The sequence below is a fragment of the Phaseolus vulgaris genome, chromosome 11, assembly GCF_051622355.1.
Source record: "Phaseolus vulgaris cultivar YP4 chromosome 11, ASM5162235v1, whole genome shotgun sequence".
NCBI lineage: Eukaryota > Viridiplantae > Streptophyta > Magnoliopsida > Fabales > Fabaceae > Phaseolus > Phaseolus vulgaris.
The window spans coordinates 47,180,017-47,200,235 of record NC_143508.1 but is presented as its reverse complement, the minus strand read 5'-3'; positions in this window follow the sequence as shown (position 1 = coordinate 47,200,235).

Below are 20,219 nucleotides of genomic sequence, written 5' to 3'. Positions count from 1 at the left end.
CATAAGGGTAAAATTGTATAAAATATACGTTCGTAAAAACCATATACAGAAACTTTTATATGTATAGATTCTAAAAATCTAGAAAGAAAGAAAAATATCACAAAATCAACCATGTTTTTAAAATTTAGAACGAGTATAATACATGCAACCGAATTTATTATCATGGAATAATTGACTAAGTTAGGTTTAATAAAGCTTTAAAGGGTGGAAAGTCTAAACGAGGAATCTTACCTCATTTGTTAATGATTTTTCAACCTTTTGTAAAAGAAGGAAAGAAAAGTAAAAAAAGAAAAGAGAGAATGAAAAGTGTCTCATGAAGTTATCTGGATTAAGAAAAGGAAAATATAAAATATAAAAAGTTATATATTTTCAAAATAACTAAATTATTTTTATTATTATAAATTAATTTTAATTTTAGTATTATTTTTATATTTATTTTATCATTAATTTTATTATATAAATTTATTTTATTATTTTTCTTAAACAATTTTTATTTAGTATATTTTATTATTATATAAAAGTGTTGTCTAAACATTGGAAAAAAGAGTTATCCACTTTATCAATCTTAAGACAATAGAACAAAAATCGTTGTCTTTAACCTATGTTCTACGACAGACACTACAAAAAAAATGTGTATAATGCGGCGGTTATTTTCGCAAAAAGTGGCGTTTTTAACTGCCGCATTATACGTCTGTACCGCCAGAATTCTTGCCGCCACAAAGTTTAATGTGGCAGTCAATTGAGAACCGTTGTAGCTAACGTCATATTATGCATTGTATAAAGTGGCGGTTTTAAGCGCGCAATTGACGTGAGTTATAAATGTCGTAATTTTAAAACTGGTAAACCAATTTCAATGTAAATAATGACAGTTTTAAACGCCACTTAATATAGTATAATATGATATTTATAATAACCATTATAATTATTGTAATTAGAATATTAAATATTTTATTTTATTTTTAATAATTTATTCAATTATGTTTTTATAATTGAATTTCTTAATATAATAAAACTTTATATTATAAATAAATTTCTTATCACAATTTAATTTCATAATATAATTAAATCATAACACAAATTAATTTCATAATATAATTAAACTTAAAAATTATTAATAATTGAATGATAGAAACATATCTATAATAAAAATAATGACTTCATTCATTCATTAAGAGAACAAAGTTGATAATATCAAAGTAATCAAAACTACAAGTAAATCAAAATGATAACATTAAATTATCAAAATATCAATTTTCATATTTGAACATATTACAAGTCACGTCCTAATTTGTCTTGTTGCCTCCACTTGATCCTATAATATTTTGGTTTGGTGATGGAACATCACTTCCAACATCTGGTGCCTGAAATAAATAAAATATGTTTAAAGTTAATTTTTAAATTTTAAAAAATAAATGAAAATAATACTATAATGAAGACAAATATGCAGAGAATTATATAAGCAGATGTGCAAGGAATTAAATAGGCAGATGTGCAAGAAATTATACAAATGGATGGACTATATCAAATCTGAAAAAGTTATGCACCATGATTCCTAGAAATGTAGCACTGTTAATACATGTTAATACAAGGGAAACAATGATAGTCCACCCAAAAGTAAAAGTGAAACAAATATTATAATTATAAATTTATTACCTGACAAGTGATTCAAAACTTCCAAGATGCTCTAAGAAATAATTTCGAATAGACAAAGGTAAAAAAAATGCTAAAATCAGTCTAACAAAAATAATAATAAAACATAAGTTTGAAACATTGTCCACCTTCACAATTATAGTAATAAAACATGTGTACAATGATATCATAAGAAAAAAATATATAATTAAATTATGGAGCTAAAGAGAAAGTAGAAAGAGTTATGAGAATGATATATAAAATTGATATATGTTGTACCCTAAAATGACAGATTAAAAAACTGTTGTAGTATATATCATTATCCATTATAAATATACTACTCTCAGAAAGGAACTTTAGATAAGCTAACTAGAAATAATTATTCACAATTTACATTTTAGATAATTGCACAAACAACTAACCTGCGACGATTTATCATAAACTCCTTAAATTCCATAAAATTTTATTCCACCGAATTGAAGAGCCACGAGAACAACTGAAAGTTCTTATTTACAAGTTAGTAAAACTCACAAAATTATGGCTATTAGAATGGTTATACACGATTTAAAAGTACGAGGATGCAGCTACAACTTCACAACTACATAACCATTCATTATTGTAGTCAAGAGTACACCGTTTTAACGCCCAAGCCCAAGAAAGTGTAAAGACATTTCTTTACAGCACTTCACATATATGATCCCAAAAAATAGACAACTAGTTGAGGCACCCCGAAAGGTAACCCAGAAGCAAAGAATAGTAGCAAGGCATAAGAATAGATGAATGATGCAATAAGTGAAATTCAAGAGAGGGGAAACAAACTCACTGATATAGCAATAGTTTTCATTTCTCAATCGCATGATAAGGTATTGCGAAATTATAAAATATAACTAGCAAATAAATCCACAGAGAAACAATATATTCCAACATTGCACATAAAAGTGATATCTTACTTCAATAACAATAGTCACTCTAATAACTGTAAATGAACATAAGTAAATATAAATACCCAAGAGTGACAAAGTCCTTGGCCAATGCATCAAAATCACGGTTTACAAGATGTAAACAAGCTTCCATGAATCCATCACGTGATTCTTGCTTGAACTCACATGTCATACCAAAATATAGTGTAGAAGAAGGAACAAAATGCATCATTGAATCAAATGAATGATCAATTGATTCCAAGAGTTTAGCTTATTTCTATCAATAAATTCTTGAAACAAGACATGTATTTAAACATTAACCAAAAAGCCAAAGGATTTGAAATACCAAATATTAAACTTCAATTACCCAAATGATATATCATAGGAGGAGATCATGAAGAAAGGCGTTGGTGAATGATAATTTGATGGGTCCAGAAGCTATTAGGAACAATGTTATCCAAAATGGAAGCATCCATTGAACCATAAACAGAAAGCTTCCTTTTCCTGCAACAGAAGAAGAGAAGAATGACGTTAAAATTATTAGCGTTAAAGTAGAAATGAGATTGGAGTTGGTGAAAGGAGAAGGTACTGGAAGAAGTGATTTTGGCCTCGGCATTAGCGGCCACCCACTCTCCCGTCTCCCTCATCTTCTTTTGCACTTTCCCTTACATGGCTTGCTCTAGGAACAAGTTCATCACCGTCTTTCAAATGTCGGAACCTCTGTTCATCAAAATCAACCACGTTTTCAAAAGCAAGTCAACCCCCAAATAAACAATTAACTAAATTTTACGAATGATTCTGCTCAATTTTACATAACAAAAATACAAAAACATAAAGATTAGTGCCTCCTTCAAGTATTTGGTATCGTGGACCCTGTTGGGTCTATTAGTGTCTAAGTTCAAGAGGGGAGGGGTGAATTGAGCTTATAAAATTTTCGCAAGAACACACAATTTTTCAGTATTCCAGAGGCAAAAAGAACAGATTGTTTTTATATGAAACAGATTGATTTTTCAGAGCAGTATTGGCACAATTTGAATTTTGTTCACTGTAAAATTGTGATCAACAGAGAATCAGAACAGAACCAGATCAGCTTAATATTGTGAGGATAAAGGATATAGCTATGCTTAGAGATCAACCAAAATTACACAACACAAGATTTCAAGAAAAATGATCCTTTCACAGGTTTTAATGAATGGTCAGTTTGTTCACAATTCACTTAAGCCATTATATGCAGCAACCTTGTTTATGATCAGAAAACTTTAACAAGACAGGAAGAACAGTTTTCACTTAACCCAGAATTAACAGATTCAATTTAAAAAGAACAGATTTAGTTCTTGACAGAATTAAGCAAAAACAGAAAAGAGTGCAGGGATGAGAATGCAAGATACACACGTTTTTATACTGGTTCACTCATACAGAGCTACATCCAGTCTCACCTTACCCCAAGGTGGAATTCACTAAAAAACAGTGCCAATCACTTACAAAACCAGCAGTTCTTGAACACTACAAGAACACCACACACAATGCTGAAAAACCCTATTTCAGCACACCTTGCACTCCAAGAAACCCTATCAAGGAGTGACTAACACTTACACCTTTACAAAACAGAATAAAGGAAAGATTACACCTGAAAAGAAGATGCAAGAACTCAAAACCAGTAGTTCAATTTGCTGCAGAAACTGCACCAGCACCTTCACCAAGATTCAAGGTTTCCTAGAACAAGCACACTTGAAAATCTCTTTGGAAACCTTTCAAAAACTCTTTTCAATCCTTCTTCTCACATGGAAATTGTTTGATCTCTGTCAAAAGCGTAATTCCTCAGCACTTATTCATGTGAGAGAGTTATTGTTTATATAGAAAACAGTTTCTAACTTCTTTTCAAAAAACAGTTGAAAAGCAGTTGAGAAAACAACAGATTCAGTTTTGAACTTAACAGATTTATTTTATGAAAACTGCCAACTCAGCTAAACAGAAATAACTGTCTGAGTGGTACCTTTGGAGCCCTAACTAACTTGTGAAAAACCTTTCAACTTACCAAGGAATAAACCTGTTCTTTCTCAGTGAAACAGATTAAAGTATAACACACAGGCCAGCTCAGCTTAACTGAAATAACGAACTGAGCTTTCCCTTGGTGCCTTAACAGAAATTTAGAAAAGCCTTTTAACAGAGAAGAAATAAACAGATTCTTTCTCCATAAAACAGATTTATTTGTGTACTGTTTTAAAACTGTTAAAACCATTTTAAAAGCTTTTCAAAAACCATTTAACCACATCATGTGCTTGATCTAGACTTGGTTAGGCATCTAGGATAGGTTACTCAGCAAAAGGCAATCATACACACTTACAAGCCTAATTACATATGAATCTAAAAACCTATTACAATCTTCAAAGCACCCAAGCCATTTTCTTCATCAAACACACATTAAGCCTTGGTAGGGAAGAAGCTTCCTCCAGCTTCAACAATCTCCCCCTGTTTGATGGAGACAAATTCCCTTTGCTTTGCACAGCTTTGAAGAGAGATCATGACCAAATCTGTACAGAACCATATACACAGAAAACAGGTGTTAAAGCAGAACAACAGATTTAGAAATGATATACCTGCAGATTTAACATCTGAATCATAGCAGCAGCCACTGTGAATATCATCTGCAGAATCTGTACCAGGCTATTCTTAGGCTGTTCTGTACCAGGCTATTCTTCTCCCCCTTTGGATTCATCAAACAGAATGGGAGCACAAAATACCACAGAAACAATAATAGCCATACATAACAGTTCAAATAAAACCAATAAACCATAGAGGTTCATTACAAATCTCAAAACAACTAAACACCAGTGCAGAAACGAAACAGTACAGATTAATTCCAAATTGCTCAACAACATATAAAAGAAAAAGACTTAGAAATAGGATCACTTGTTGTTGTAATAAAGCTCAGCTAGCTGCACTTGAACTCCTTCAAGTTGGTCATCCAAGTGTTGAAACCTGGCGTAGGTCATTTCATAGTGTGTTTTCTGCTCATATGTGAGTGTGTCCAGCCTGCTTAGCACTTGTCTTTCAAACATAGACAGAGGTTCACCTCTGTATTCAGGTGCCTCATATGCAACCATTGCATTTTGGCTTGTAGCAGCAATATCCTCATGTCCAGCAGAGTGTACTGGTGATGCATCCATGTTCTGCACTCCATCAGCATTTTCTTCTTCATTTTCTGGATCAGCAGCTTCATTTTCAGCTCTGTTTGCAGCATTCCTTCTGAATATCCAGCTATCATCTTTCTTTTGAAATCCCATCTTGAGGAGAGTGGAGTTGTCTATCTCACTTGCTGCCTTAATTGTGTCATTTCTTTCATTTGTAGTGTCAACTTCAAAGTAATCAATTAGCTTTGACACAAAAATTGCATATGGAAAGCGATAGTCTGGTAACCTTGTGGATTTGAGCATATGCTCCACCATAGTACTTACCCAATTTACCTTGAGTTGATTCATGATGCAGTACAGTAAAATCAAGTCCTCTTCATGGAGAGTTGCATGATTACTTCCTCTTGGAGTAAGCTGCCAAGCAATGATGTAGGCAAGGAGTCTTGGAATGATTGTGAGATTTCCAGCATGAAATCTAGCCACTGGTTCAGCAGGATTCCTCACACAACTTCTGTAAAACTGCATCTTGTTGAATCCCTGGATTCCAGCAGTGTTCCCTTTGCTTACCTTCATTCCAGAATATTTGATTCCTCCCACATTGCTCCATATTTCCCTTGTAATCTTTAGCTTCACACCTTTCACATGGGAGACCAGATTTTTGCCATCTTGAACCAAGTTGTTGTAGAAAACTTTCACTAAATCTGGATATACATTTCCAGTCATCTCTAGAAAGTTCTTCAGTTTTTGATGCTTGAGCAAGGTTTTTGCTTCAGTCAGATTTTCTTCTCTCAGCCAAGAAAATTCCAACACTTTGGGTGCATTGACTTGCTTCCTGCTTGTCTCATGGATGTACCTTGTCATTGCTTCAGAATCTCCAGCAAACCATTTTTCCAGAATGCCTTGGTTGCTGCTGGATTGCTCCTTGGATTTCTTCCTTCTGTGTGATGAGGATGCCATGCTCAATCTGTGTTTTCCTGCATCAGTTTATTAACATACAATTCTAGAGAAAAAACAGCGCAGATTATTACTCAGAACAGAAACGAAACCTGTGGTGAAGCAAGTGTGAACCTGAACAGCTTATAGCACAAATGAGAAAGTATGAGAGAGAACTGATTTGAGCAAGGTTTATATAGAGCTTAAATCAGATTTTAGAAATCACCAATTGTAAAAGAAAATCAATTAAATCAGATTTCAGCAATTATGGATTGAAAATAAGATCAATTTGATATGCTTCAGATTTTATTCCTGTGGTGTAGTAGATTCAGGTATTGATTTGCACAAGAATATATTGGAACCAGATTTCAATTTGATAAACCAAATCTGTTGCACTTACACACAATCCAATCAGTTGGGATACCCACAAGCTAATTGGCATAGGCCTGCTGGTTAATAACCGTAAAAGCAGTCAACAATAAAGTGAGAGAGAGAAAAATAAATCTTTCTCTTTCCTAGTCACAACTGTGATTTCTGAAACAGGAAACGAAACATGTTAAAACATAAAACAACAGATTGAAATTTTCACTGCAGAGGACAATTCAAGCTAATAATACCCAATTCATTTAAAAGAAAGTGAAACCTGTCTTTAGCAAGTGGTTTAGTGAATAGATCAGCTAATTGAAATTCAGTACCAATGAATTGTATATCACATGTTCCATTAGCTATATGTTCTCTTAGAAAGTGATGTTTAATTTCAATGTGCTTAGTCCTTGAGTGCATGACAGGATTCTTAGACAGATTTATGGCACTTGTATTATCACAATTTATAGGTATGTTATTTAACAGAATACCAAAATCACTTAGCTGCTGCCTTAGCCATAAGGTTTGAGCACAACAACTTCCAGCAGCTATGTATTCTGCTTCTGCTGTGGAGAGAGCAACACAAGCTTGCTTCTTGCAATGCCAAGAGATTAGACTTGATCCAAGCATGTGACAAGTCCCACTTGTGCTCTTCCTATCAACTTTGCAGCCTGCAAAATCAGAATCTGAAAAACCAATCAAATTCAAAGATACCTTGTTAGGATACCACAATCCAACATCTTTAGATCCTTGCAAATATTTCAGAATTCTCTTTGCAGCATTGTAGTGTGATTCCTTTGGATCAGATTGATATCTAGCACATAGACATACAGCAAACATAATGTCAGGCCTGCTGGCAGTTAGATATAATAAGGAACCAATTAAACCCCTATATTTCGTTTGATCCACTGATTTTCCTGCAGAATCTTGATCCAACTGACAACTTGTTGAAATAGGAGTGCTGATTGCTTTGCATTGATTCATATCAAACTTCTTGAGCAGTTCCTTGCAGTATTTTTCTTGACTTATGAAAATCCCATCCTTGAGTTGCTTAACTTGTAGACCAAGGAAGAAGTTCATTTCTCCTAACATTGACATCTCAAACTCACTTTTCATGGTTTTCACAAAGTCTTCACACATCTCTTCATTTGTGGATCCAAAGATAATATCATCTACATAGACTTGCACAAGTATGATATCTTCACTTTTCTTCTTTAGAAAGAGAGTTTTATCTGAATTGCCACGGCTATAACCTTGAGACAGCAGAAATTCACTTAGCCTTTCATACCATTGCCTAGGTGCTTGCTTTAATCCATATAAGGCTTTCTTAAGCCTGAACACATGTTCTGGATTCTTGTGATCTTCAAATCCTGGAGGCTGACATACAAACACCTCTTCATTGATGTAGCCATTTAGAAATGTACTCTTGACATCCATTTGAAATAGCTTGAAGCCTTGTATGCTGGAAAATGCTAGAAGAAGTCTGACAGCTTCAAGACGTGCTACTGGTGCATAGGTTTCACCAAAATCAATACCTTCTTCTTGGTTATACCCTTTAGCAACCAGTCTTGCTTTATTTCTAGTGATAGCTCCATGTTCATCCATCTTGTTCCTGTACACCCACTTGGTTCCTATTATGTTCATCTCATGCTTCCTTGGAACCAAAGTCCACACTTCATTGTATTCAAACTGGTTTAGCTCTTCCTGCATTGTTGTTATCCAATTGCTGTCTTGCAGTGCTTCTTCCAGGTTTTTAGGTTCAATCTGAGACACAAAAGCTACTGTTCTGCAGAAGTTATTGAGTGAATTCCTTGTTGAGACTCCTTTCTCAATTTTACCAATCACATTGTCAAGAGTGAGATCCCTTGGAGTCTTCCATTCTTTAGGCAGTCCTGCATTCACAGTAGATTCTTTGACAGAATTTGGATTAGTAGCATCAAGCTCACTGGATTGATTATGTTGCATAATTGTTCTTAAATCATCCATACCAAGTTCATCCACAACAGATTTGGGTACAGAAAAATCTGTTTCATCAAACACAACATGTATAGATTCTTCAATAGCAAGCAATCTTTTATTATATACTCTATAAGCATGACCATTTATAGCATAACCAATATGTATTCCTTCATCTGATTTAGGATCAAACTTCCCTAGATTATCCTTACCATTATTTAAAACAAAACATTTGCAGCCAAACACCCTAAGATGACTAATGCTAGGCTTCCTTCCTTTATACAATTCATAGGGAGTTTTCTTAAGGATTGGTCTAATCAATGTTCTGTTAAGCACATAAGAAGCAGTATATACAGCATCAGCCCAAAAATATTTAGGTAAACCAGATTCATTTAGCATAGTCCTAGCTAACTCTTCTAGTGATCTATTCTTTCTTTCAACAACACCATTTTGTTGGGGTGTCCTAGGAGCAGAATAACTATGTATGATCCCATGTTTTTCACAATATTTATCAAACTTTGCATTTTTGAAATTCTCCCCCATGATCACTACGAATCTGTTTTATCCTATTTTCATTCTCATTATGCAGAACCTTAGCAAGTTTCTTAAAGGCTTTATATGCATCATTTTTAGAAGCAAGAAACAAAGTCCATGTATATCTTGAAAAGTCATCAACAATCACCAAAGCATAGTAATTTCCAGCTAAGCTAGCAGTCCTAGATGGTCCAAACAAATCCATATGCAAAACATCCAAAGCTTTATTTGAAGAAACCATATCTTTTGATTTAAAAGAAGTTCTAATCTGTTTTCCCTTTACACAGGCATCACACAATCTGTTATTTTGAAACTTTATGTTTGGTAAGCCAGAAACAAGTTCCTTAGATTTTAGCTTGTTCAAGTGATTTGTGTGAATGTGAGCTAGTCTCCTATGCCACAGCCATGACTCATCATTTTTAGATAGCAAACACTCATTTTCAGAACAACTCTTTACAATGTCAATGAGATAAATGTTGTTTACCCTTTTTCCAGTGAACAGCACCTTACCAGAATTTTCATTTGAAATTGTACAAGTATTGGCTTCGAAATTGACCTTGTATCCCTTGTCACACAGCTGGCTAATGCTTAGAAGACTATGTTTTAGCCCTTCAACATATAGGACATTCTCAATAGTAGTTGAATCTTTAGTACCAACATCTCCTCTTCCGAGAATTTTTCCTCTATTGTTATCTCCATATGTGACATGCCCTTCAGCTTTGAGTTTCAGATTTATGAACTGAGTCACATCACCAGTCATGTGCTTTGAGCAGCCACTGTGTAGATACCACTGGTTTCTCCTGCTGTTTTTCTGCAACAAAACAGATTTAGCACATATGGTACCCTTTTAGTCTAGGGTCCAGCATGATTAACACCTTTCCTTAGGAAGCCATTTGGCTAAACCTTTAGGAACAAAATATTTCCTAGCCTTACATGTTCTAGATACATGACCAGATTTCATACAATAAAAACATGTTGCAGTATGCATTGTTTTTGAATTACTGAAAGAGGAAAAACCTGTTTTGGAAGGAACAAAGAAACTGGACAGCTTTTTCACATTACCTTTCATTCCAGGATTATATCCTAAACCATTTTTATTGAAAACAGCATTTTGTGAACCTAATAAGGTTTCAAGATTTTCTCTTCCCTTAGTAAAATTTGAAAGTGTTTTTAACAAATACTCAACCTGTTTTTCCAGCTTTTTGCAATTATCACAAGTTTTAATTGATTCATGCAAACATGTCAATTCAAGACTAATTAATTCAGTTTTAGCTTTGTGCAGTTCTTCTTCAAGAGTTTTAACCTTTGGTTCAAGTACCTTATTTACTTTATTTAATCTGTTGCACATAACAGCCAACCTGTTTGCTTCATCATGTGTTTCCCTAAAGGCTAATAGCAGTTGATCATAGTTTTCAGAATCAGTGGAGAAATTACTTACTGAGTCAGAGTTGGATCCCTCATCATTCACCATGAAGCAAAGATTTGCTTTTTCACTTTCAGTTGAAGAATCACTAGATGAAGATACATCATTTTCTTCCCATGAGACATATGCTCTTCTACCTTTCCCTTTGTCACTCCTCTTGCTTGCTGATTTTTCTTTACTTTGAATGCTTGGACAGTCAGCTTTCATATGACCTGGTTTACCACATCCAAAGCACGTGTAATTGGAAGAATTTGAATCAATAGGTTGTTTGGAATACCTCTTTCTCTGCTGAGTTCTGTCACGGTTTTTCTTTCTAAGAAATCTGCTGAATTTCCTGGTGAGCAGACTCACAGTCTCATCATGTTCTGGATCACCTTCTTCCTCACTTGCATCATGTTCTATGGTAGTTTTCAGAGCAATTCCTTTGGCCTTCTTTTCCACTGTTTCTTGTTCTTTCAATCTTTTCAGCTCAATTTCATGTTCTATCAGCTTTCCAAAAAGTGCTGCAGTGGACATCTTGGATAAATCTCTGGATTCTGAGATTGCTGTTACCTTAGGCTGCCAGCTCCTATCAAGACATTTTAATACCTTTATGTTGAGCTCTTCCTTATCAAAGACTTTACCAAGGCCAATGAGGTGATTTACAATATGTGTAAATCGTTTCTGCACATCTGCAATACTTTCTTCAGATTGCATTCTGAATAGCTCATACTCCTGAATGAGTGAGTGCTTCCTTGCCCGTTTCACATCATCAGTTCCTTCATGAGTCAACTCTAGTACATCCCACATCTCCTTTGCTGAGTTACATTGAGAGACTCTAAAGAACTCATCCATATTCAGTGCAGATGTGATGATATTCTTGGCTAAAGAATCATACTGGGCCTTTTTCTTCTCAGTTTCACTCCATTCAGACCAAGGCTTCTTTATTGTTTCATCTTTGACAACCTGCATAGGTATAAAAGGTCCACTGACCACTGCATCCCAGATTCCCATGTCAATAGATTCCATAAAGATCTTCATCCTGATTTTCCAGAAAGCATAGTTAACACCACCAAACATAGGAGGTCTATTAATAGATGCACCTTCAGCAAAAGGCATTTTAAACTCAGACATCATACACACACTTGAGCAAAATACAAGCCCTAGCTCTTGATACCAATTGTTGGGTCTATTAGTGTCTAAGTTCAAGAGGGGAGGGGTGAATTGAGCTTATAAAATTTTCGCAAGAACACACAATTTTTCAGTATTCCAGAGGCAAAAAGAACAGATTGTTTTTATATGAAACAGATTGATTTTTCAGAGCAGTATTGGCACAATTTGAATTTTGTTCACTGTAAAATTGTGATCAACAGAGAATCAGAACAGAACCAGATCAGCTTAATATTGTGAGGATAAAGGATATAGCTATGCTTAGAGATCAACCAAAATTACACAACACAAGATTTCAAGAAAAATGATCCTTTCACAGGTTTTAATGAATGGTCAGTTTGTTCACAATTCACTTAAGCCATTATATGCAGCAACCTTGTTTATGATCAGAAAACTTTAACAAGACAGGAAGAACAGTTTTCACTTAACCCAGAATTAACAGATTCAATTTAAAAAGAACAGATTTAGTTCTTGACAGAATTAAGCAAAAACAGAAAAGAGTGCAGGGATGAGAATGCAAGATACACACGTTTTTATACTGGTTCACTCATACAGAGCTACATCCAGTCTCACCTTACCCCAAGGTGGAATTCACTAAAAAACAGTGCCAATCACTTACAAAACCAGCAGTTCTTGAACACTACAAGAACACCACACACAATGCTGAAAAACCCTATTTCAGCACACCTTGCACTCCAAGAAACCCTATCAAGGAGTGACTAACACTTACACCTTTACAAAACAGAATAAAGGAAAGATTACACCTGAAAAGAAGATGCAAGAACTCAAAACCAGTAGTTCAATTTGCTGCAGAAACTGCACCAGCACCTTCACCAAGATTCAAGGTTTCCTAGAACAAGCACACTTGAAAATCTCTTTGGAAACCTTTCAAAAACTCTTTTCAATCCTTCTTCTCACATGGAAATTGTTTGATCTCTGTCAAAAGCGTAATTCCTCAGCACTTATTCATGTGAGAGAGTTATTGTTTATATAGAAAACAGTTTCTAACTTCTTTTCAAAAAACAGTTGAAAAGCAGTTGAGAAAACAACAGATTCAGTTTTGAACTTAACAGATTTATTTTATGAAAACTGCCAACTCAGCTAAACAGAAATAACTGTCTGAGTGGTACCTTTGGAGCCCTAACTAACTTGTGAAAAACCTTTCAACTTACCAAGGAATAAACCTGTTCTTTCTCAGTGAAACAGATTAAAGTATAACACACAGGCCAGCTCAGCTTAACTGAAATAACGAACTGAGCTTTCCCTTGGTGCCTTAACAGAAATTTAGAAAAGCCTTTTAACAGAGAAGAAATAAACAGATTCTTTCTCCATAAAACAGATTTATTTGTGTACTGTTTTAAAACTGTTAAAACCATTTTAAAAGCTTTTCAAAAACCATTTAACCACATCATGTGCTTGATCTAGACTTGGTTAGGCATCTAGGATAGGTTACTCAGCAAAAGGCAATCATACACACTTACAAGCCTAATTACATATGAATCTAAAAACCTATTACAATCTTCAAAGCACCCAAGCCATTTTCTTCATCAAACACACATTAAGCCTTGGTAGGGAAGAAGCTTCCTCCAGCTTCAACAGACCCCTAACCAATGTCCCACGAATCTAACAAAATTTAAAGTCTTGGGTACCAAAGAGTACTGGAAATTAAAGCATGGTTTCCCATTTGCAAACCACAAAATCAGAAGACATACCTTTTGCGACAAGTGGTGGTAATGGCGATCAGAAATTGCACTGACGACAACGATTTTTCGATGCGAACGACTGCATGAAGAACGAATGTGACTGAAAACCCCAAACCGAGAGTGAGGGGAACGATTGCGGTGAGAGAACAAAATAGGGTGGTGAGTGAGGGTTTACGAAATACAACTGGGAAGGGAATGATGGCAGTGAGAGTGAGGACGAGGGTTTACGAAATGGGGCTAAAAAGGAAACGATTGCGGTGAGGGTGAGAGAGAGGGTTTATGAAATGGGGCTGAGAAGGAAAGGAGGAACGTGAAGACTGAAAGAGGATGAGGGTGAGAGTTAGGGTTTAGAGGTTGAGTGAAAGAGGTACATTTCCAAGAGTCAAATGTATATTTTTGAAGAGTGAAAGAGGGGAAAACGAAAAAAAAACTTTGGAAAAGATGAAGGTTATGGAGGGAACGAAAAGCGGGAGAAATTTTATTTTGAAAGCTAATTATGGCGGTTCTAAATGCCACATTTCGAATGAACATTATGTCGCTTACGAAGCTGTCGTATTATACAGCTAATTGTGGCGGTTTTTAATAACCGCCATATTATAACCGCCACCACATACACGTTTTTTTGTAGTGAGAATACTTCACAATTGAAAAATTGTTGTCTAAAACTTAGGCAACGATTTTATGTTGTTGCCTAAAGTGATATTTGTTGTAGGTTCATAGTTTGTAAATTTATTTTATTGGGTAGAGACTCTTGAGTAACAATTGTAAGAATGTTAAAAAAAAGAAAGAAAGAATAAAGGTGCAGAGAAAGCCGCCCCCACCACCACAGTTCATTCTTCTTTCTTTTTGCTTTCTCTCTCCCTCCATATTCTCTTCTCTCTCTCTCTCTCCTAATTTTCTCTCACAAACTTCATCTATTTTAGAATCTGATCATACCACGCTGTAGCTGAGGAGTTAAGGAACATTTCTACCTGATCAGATTTTTAAACAGAGTAAGTTCATTTTTGCTCTAAAGTTCCTTTGTTCTCTATTTTTCCTTAGGATTTAGTCATCAATCTTGGTGGGTTCAGTTGAGAAGTGTAATCCTCTCAACTTATTCTACTATATACTGAATTTTTGTTCTGTTTGGATAACTTGCATTAGGCCCGTAAATCTTGAAGCTTATCCAAACGGTGGGGAATAAAATTCTAGAAGTTGCTTGGAAAGCAAGCAATTAAGGTAAGGGAAGCTAAATTTAATTTTTTTATAGCACCCTAGGATAGAAGATCTGAATGCGGAAGGAACGTGGTCCCAATTTGAATTTCTCTTGAAGGGGTGTTATTTGTTTATATATTGTGTGTTTGTTTATATATTATTTAAACTTTATAAATATTATATTTTGATAGTTTGAGAGCTAAATATTGTTTTTGACGTTGGAAAAGTTCTGGAATGATATGAATTTTTAAATGTTATGTGATTGAATGATATGTATTATATACGAATGATGTAAATTGTACGAAAGTGATGTCATACATTTGGGATAATGTATGAGTTGTTGTTTCATTGTACGTTAAGTATGAAAAGCCTATGTTTAACGGAGATCCTCTGGCTTCACTAATTATCTAAGTCATGTAGACTAAGATATTAGGTGGTGAGAAGCTAAGAGGGAGTTCATACACACCGGGTCCCACTGTAGACACTCGGTATTGGATGTTTGAACTTACCCTGATCCTTTCTATTGGATTCGCTGGTAATCTTTGGATCAGGTGTTAGTCTCTGGTAGGGGCATACTTAATGAGTCTTCCGGAAGATGAAGTGGGATTGAAATGAAATCCAATGATTGTGATTGAAAATAGATCCATGTGAGATCTATGTGATTGTTTTATTGTTGAGATTTGAAGAAAATTGAATAATTTGAGAAATTGATCATGTAATTTGGTTTTGTCTTTGAATTTAAATGTGTATATTATAAAATTCTATTTTCACTAGCTTACCCTTACTTTTCTTGTTGTGTTTGAACTGCGATGACTGTACTATGTACATGAGCAGATGACCATACAGGTGCAGGAGAGCCTTAAATGGTTCAGAGTTTTATTTTGAGTTATTGACATATAAATATTTGTATTTCTATAAGTCATAATCTTGTAATAGAAATATTTTGAAAAACTCTATGCTTGTATATAAATATGTAAAACCTGTATTGTAATAGTTAGATGTTATTTTACGAGGTGTTACAACAATAGTTAAAACTTAACTCTCAAATTTGATAAAAAGATAATCACTCTATCAAAAGAAATAAACAAGTAATATATACACACTCACACCCACAAATGCATTTCTAAATTATTTTAGTTGTTCAAAATTTTATGCATATATTTCAATTCATCATCTTCTCAAACAATATGACTGGAGTGAGATTTAAGCCACTTTTTTGCTTTTCCAGTTAATGAGAAAATAAATAATCTCAACTATTTATTTATTTTGTAAAAATGAAATAAATAGAGAAACTAGAAAGAAAGAAAAAAAATAAGAATTTCATACTTAAATTATTAAAATTTTAAAAGATTAATGAGATGGTTAAGTTCTATCAATATTTATCATTTCGATGATCTTTTTAAAATTTTATATATTTTGACAATTTAAAAAAAAAATATTTTAATAATTTAAAAAAAAAGCATGTATTTTGATAATTAATATATGAAATTAGAGTTAATTAATAATATATTCTTAAAGATAAATAGGATAGTAGGTTGATTGAAGGGAAAGAAAGAAATGAAAAATAAATTTGAAATATAGATAATTTGAATGAACAGAGTCAAAAAATGGAAATTAAAATGATATGTTTGTTTATTTTTTTATTTATTATATTTATTATTGGTGGTGGTGGAAATACGTATAGTACATTTAAATATTTCTTATACACTAAAGTGACATTTACTAAAATAAAAAATAACAACAGTTTTCATGAAAGGAATAGTTATTAAAATGGCGTACATAAGGGTAATATTGTATAAAATATACGTTCGTAAAAATCATATACAGAAATTTTTATATGTATAGATTATAAAAATCTAGAAAGAAAAAAATATCACAAAATGAATAATATGTTTAAAATTTAGAACGAGTATAATACATGCAACCGAATTTATTATCATTCAATAATTGACTATGTTAGGTTTAATAAAGTTTGTAAGGGTGAAAAGTCTAAATGAAGAGTCTTACCTCATTTGTTAATGTTATTTCTACCTTTTACAAAAGAAGGAAAGAAAAGTAAAAAAAAAAAGGAAAGAGAGAAGGAAAAGTGCATTAAATTAGTTGGATGAAGAAAAGGACAGTAAAAAAATTTTAAAAAATAAGGAGAAAATTTATAAAAATTGTGAATGATCTAATTGTTATAATAAATTTTCAAAAATATATTAAATATATATTTCTAAAACAAATAAATTGTTTTTATTATTATAAATTAATTTAATTTTAATTTTAGTATTAATTTTATATTTGTTTTATTATTAATTTTATTATTATATAAATTTATTTCATTATTTTTCCTAAACAACTTTTATTGAGTTAATTTTATTATTAAATAAAAAATGTTGTTTAAACATTGACAAAAATTTGTTATTTTAAACATGGTTTTGAAAACAAGTGTGGTCGTAAGATAAAAATAGTTGCCTTTGACCTACGTCACGATATAATATTTCACGATTGAAAAATTATTATCTAAAGTTTAAGTCACGATTTTATGTTGTTGCTTAAAGTGATATTTGTTGTAGTGATAATAATGATGTCGACAAAATTTTCTTATTCATATGAATCATGTTCTTCATTGTAGGTTCATCATTTGCAAATTTATTTTATTAGGTGGGACTCTTGAGTAACAACAGATAAAACTAAACTCTCAAATTTGATAAAAAGATAATTACTCTTGTCAAAAAACATACAAGTTTTTAATTTTGTAGGGATTTGCTCCATGCCAAGCCCATCAAAATCTTTTCTTAAGCATGAAGATTTCTTAGGCTTAGGGTTCGCTCTAAGCCAAGCCAAGCCTAAGCGAATCTAAAACCTCTCTTCTTTGGTTCTGGTTAGCTACAAGCCCTTTCCGAGCAAATTTGGGATTTCTTCATCATGAAGGACTTTTTTAGGAACAGTGACGCTGTCTGTGAGACCGAAAATGTGTCACAAGCCCTTCAATTTGGGGGAATCCACTCCCCTTAGACCTCGACTGGAGACTTGTTCTAGTACCGCCAATATAGTCTCACATCACTCCTGATTCGAGACCAAGGACAATTTATTCTCATTAAAATTTGAAAAAATAGTTACAATGCTTCCTGCTTAATCAATTATTTCAGCTTTGTAGATTTAAAAAATGAAGTTAATAAATTATGCAAGATTTGAATCAGTTAATTTTTCAGAAAATTGAAAACAAATAATTTTGTTGCATGTTTTATTCAGTCAAATAAACAAATAATCGATTATTTAAAAACTTAATCCATTAACATAGCCACAAAACATTTTTCTCGTGTCTTTAACTTTTCAAAACAATTATCTTTTAATAATTTTTATATAGGTTTTGTGTTGAGAACTTAAAAACTTTTGAAAAGACTTATAAAACATGCCATGAAAGCTAAAATACTCAAAACATTTACAACATCAACATCTAAATAACTTCTCTTAACATGTCCAACTAAAAGGATTCAAACACAATACTTATTCTTCTAAACCAACTTGGAATAACAATTATTTTCAAAGAGGATAACCTCATAGCCTTTTCCATACGGATACCTAAAATCAAGGCTTATGCATTGTTCAACATACACAACACTAACATTTTCTTCAGTTGCTCCACTGTTGGATCTTTAGAAGGGAAACTTACAAGGGTTATTCGACACTAATGAGTCAACCCATACAAGAGATTAAGACACTGCCTTCTATCCAAAACCTTAAGACAATGAGTTTATAGGTCTTTTTCCTTGTATGGTGCTCAACTTTCTCATGTTTACTCAATATGGAACTTAAATTCATACTTGGATTCCTAAAGTCTTCCCTTAAAGTGTGAGTCTATTTCATATTAGTATACTCCCCTCAAGTCGAGTACTCTTTTTTCTTTAGTGGGTTGTTATGTCATAAGGTTTAAAGTTTCAACGAGACACATCTTTCAATAAATAGACATTCAAGGAAGAGTGTTATATTTTTATGCCATTATGAATGATTTTTGTGATGTTATGAATGATTTTTATGATGATATAAATTTCATTATGATTATTAATTGACCTTTAGTAATTTTTAATTCTCTTACTATTACATTTTATAATGTGAAGAAATCTATCAAAATACTTTATTCTCTTTTTGTCTCCTTCTTTCTTATTTCTTCTCTAAAATCACATGGTATAAAAGTAAAGAAGTATTTTAGTTATTTTGGTGTAGACAGAACTGGTTAAATTACTTAATTTATTAAATAAAAATTAATTTTTATTTATTAAAAGATAAAATTGAAGCTATTCCCATTGTATAGCATGTCCAGAAACCTCTAATACCTTTTTTAATTTCTCTTTTTTTCTTCTCTTTACCATTATGGATGAGTAATGGAAAGTATGTTAATAGAAAAAATAGGGAAACCTAGTGGGGTGGACACGAAGTCTCCTAATAGATAGGTGGGTTAAAAGTGAATACCGATACTATAACCTATTACCTTACATATCACATGTCTTTCTACTCAAAACAAATTCGGTAAATTTATCAAAAAAAAAAGGTGCAATTCGTGGGATTTTTTTTTCCAGATATGGATTATTTTAAAAACAAATAACAAAAAATATGTATCTCGAACCACAACTATTTGCTACACTATTTTTATTAAGAGAATAATAATTATAAAATTATAGACAATTATTGTATGTAGTTATTGTATGATATTATGTGATATTATGTAATATTATACACAATTATATAATTAATTTAATAATTATAAAATTTATTATTAGTGGATCATATATAATTAGCTTGTAATTTAAAGAAAGAAAGTTTCCGTACATTTTTATATATTTATTATACATTTAGTGATGTACATACACACTAGATTTATAATTTTCTTATATATCATTTTCTTATAATTTTTTTGTTTAATACGTCATTTCAAAGGCACTAATTCAATATTAAATATTATGATGATAGCATGTATATTTTAGGGACTAAATGTATTAAATAAATGTACTTGCTTTTGGGACTAAGTTTTTGATTTTATCTTAGGGAGTTTATAACAACTAATGCATCTTGTTAAACCAACCAAGCTAGAAAGAACTCCAGACTAGGATTAGACAATTGCTTCCTGCACCCCTCAATTTGAACCTGCACTTCCATAATTTTTAAAATTACTTTTTTATTCTTATTTAGAGTGACTTCCAGATTCCGAAATATTCTTCTAGAACACACTTTCTGGAATTCATGAAATACATTCCAGAACATGTTTTCAAGAATTTGATGATTTCCAAAATAAAATTTTGGG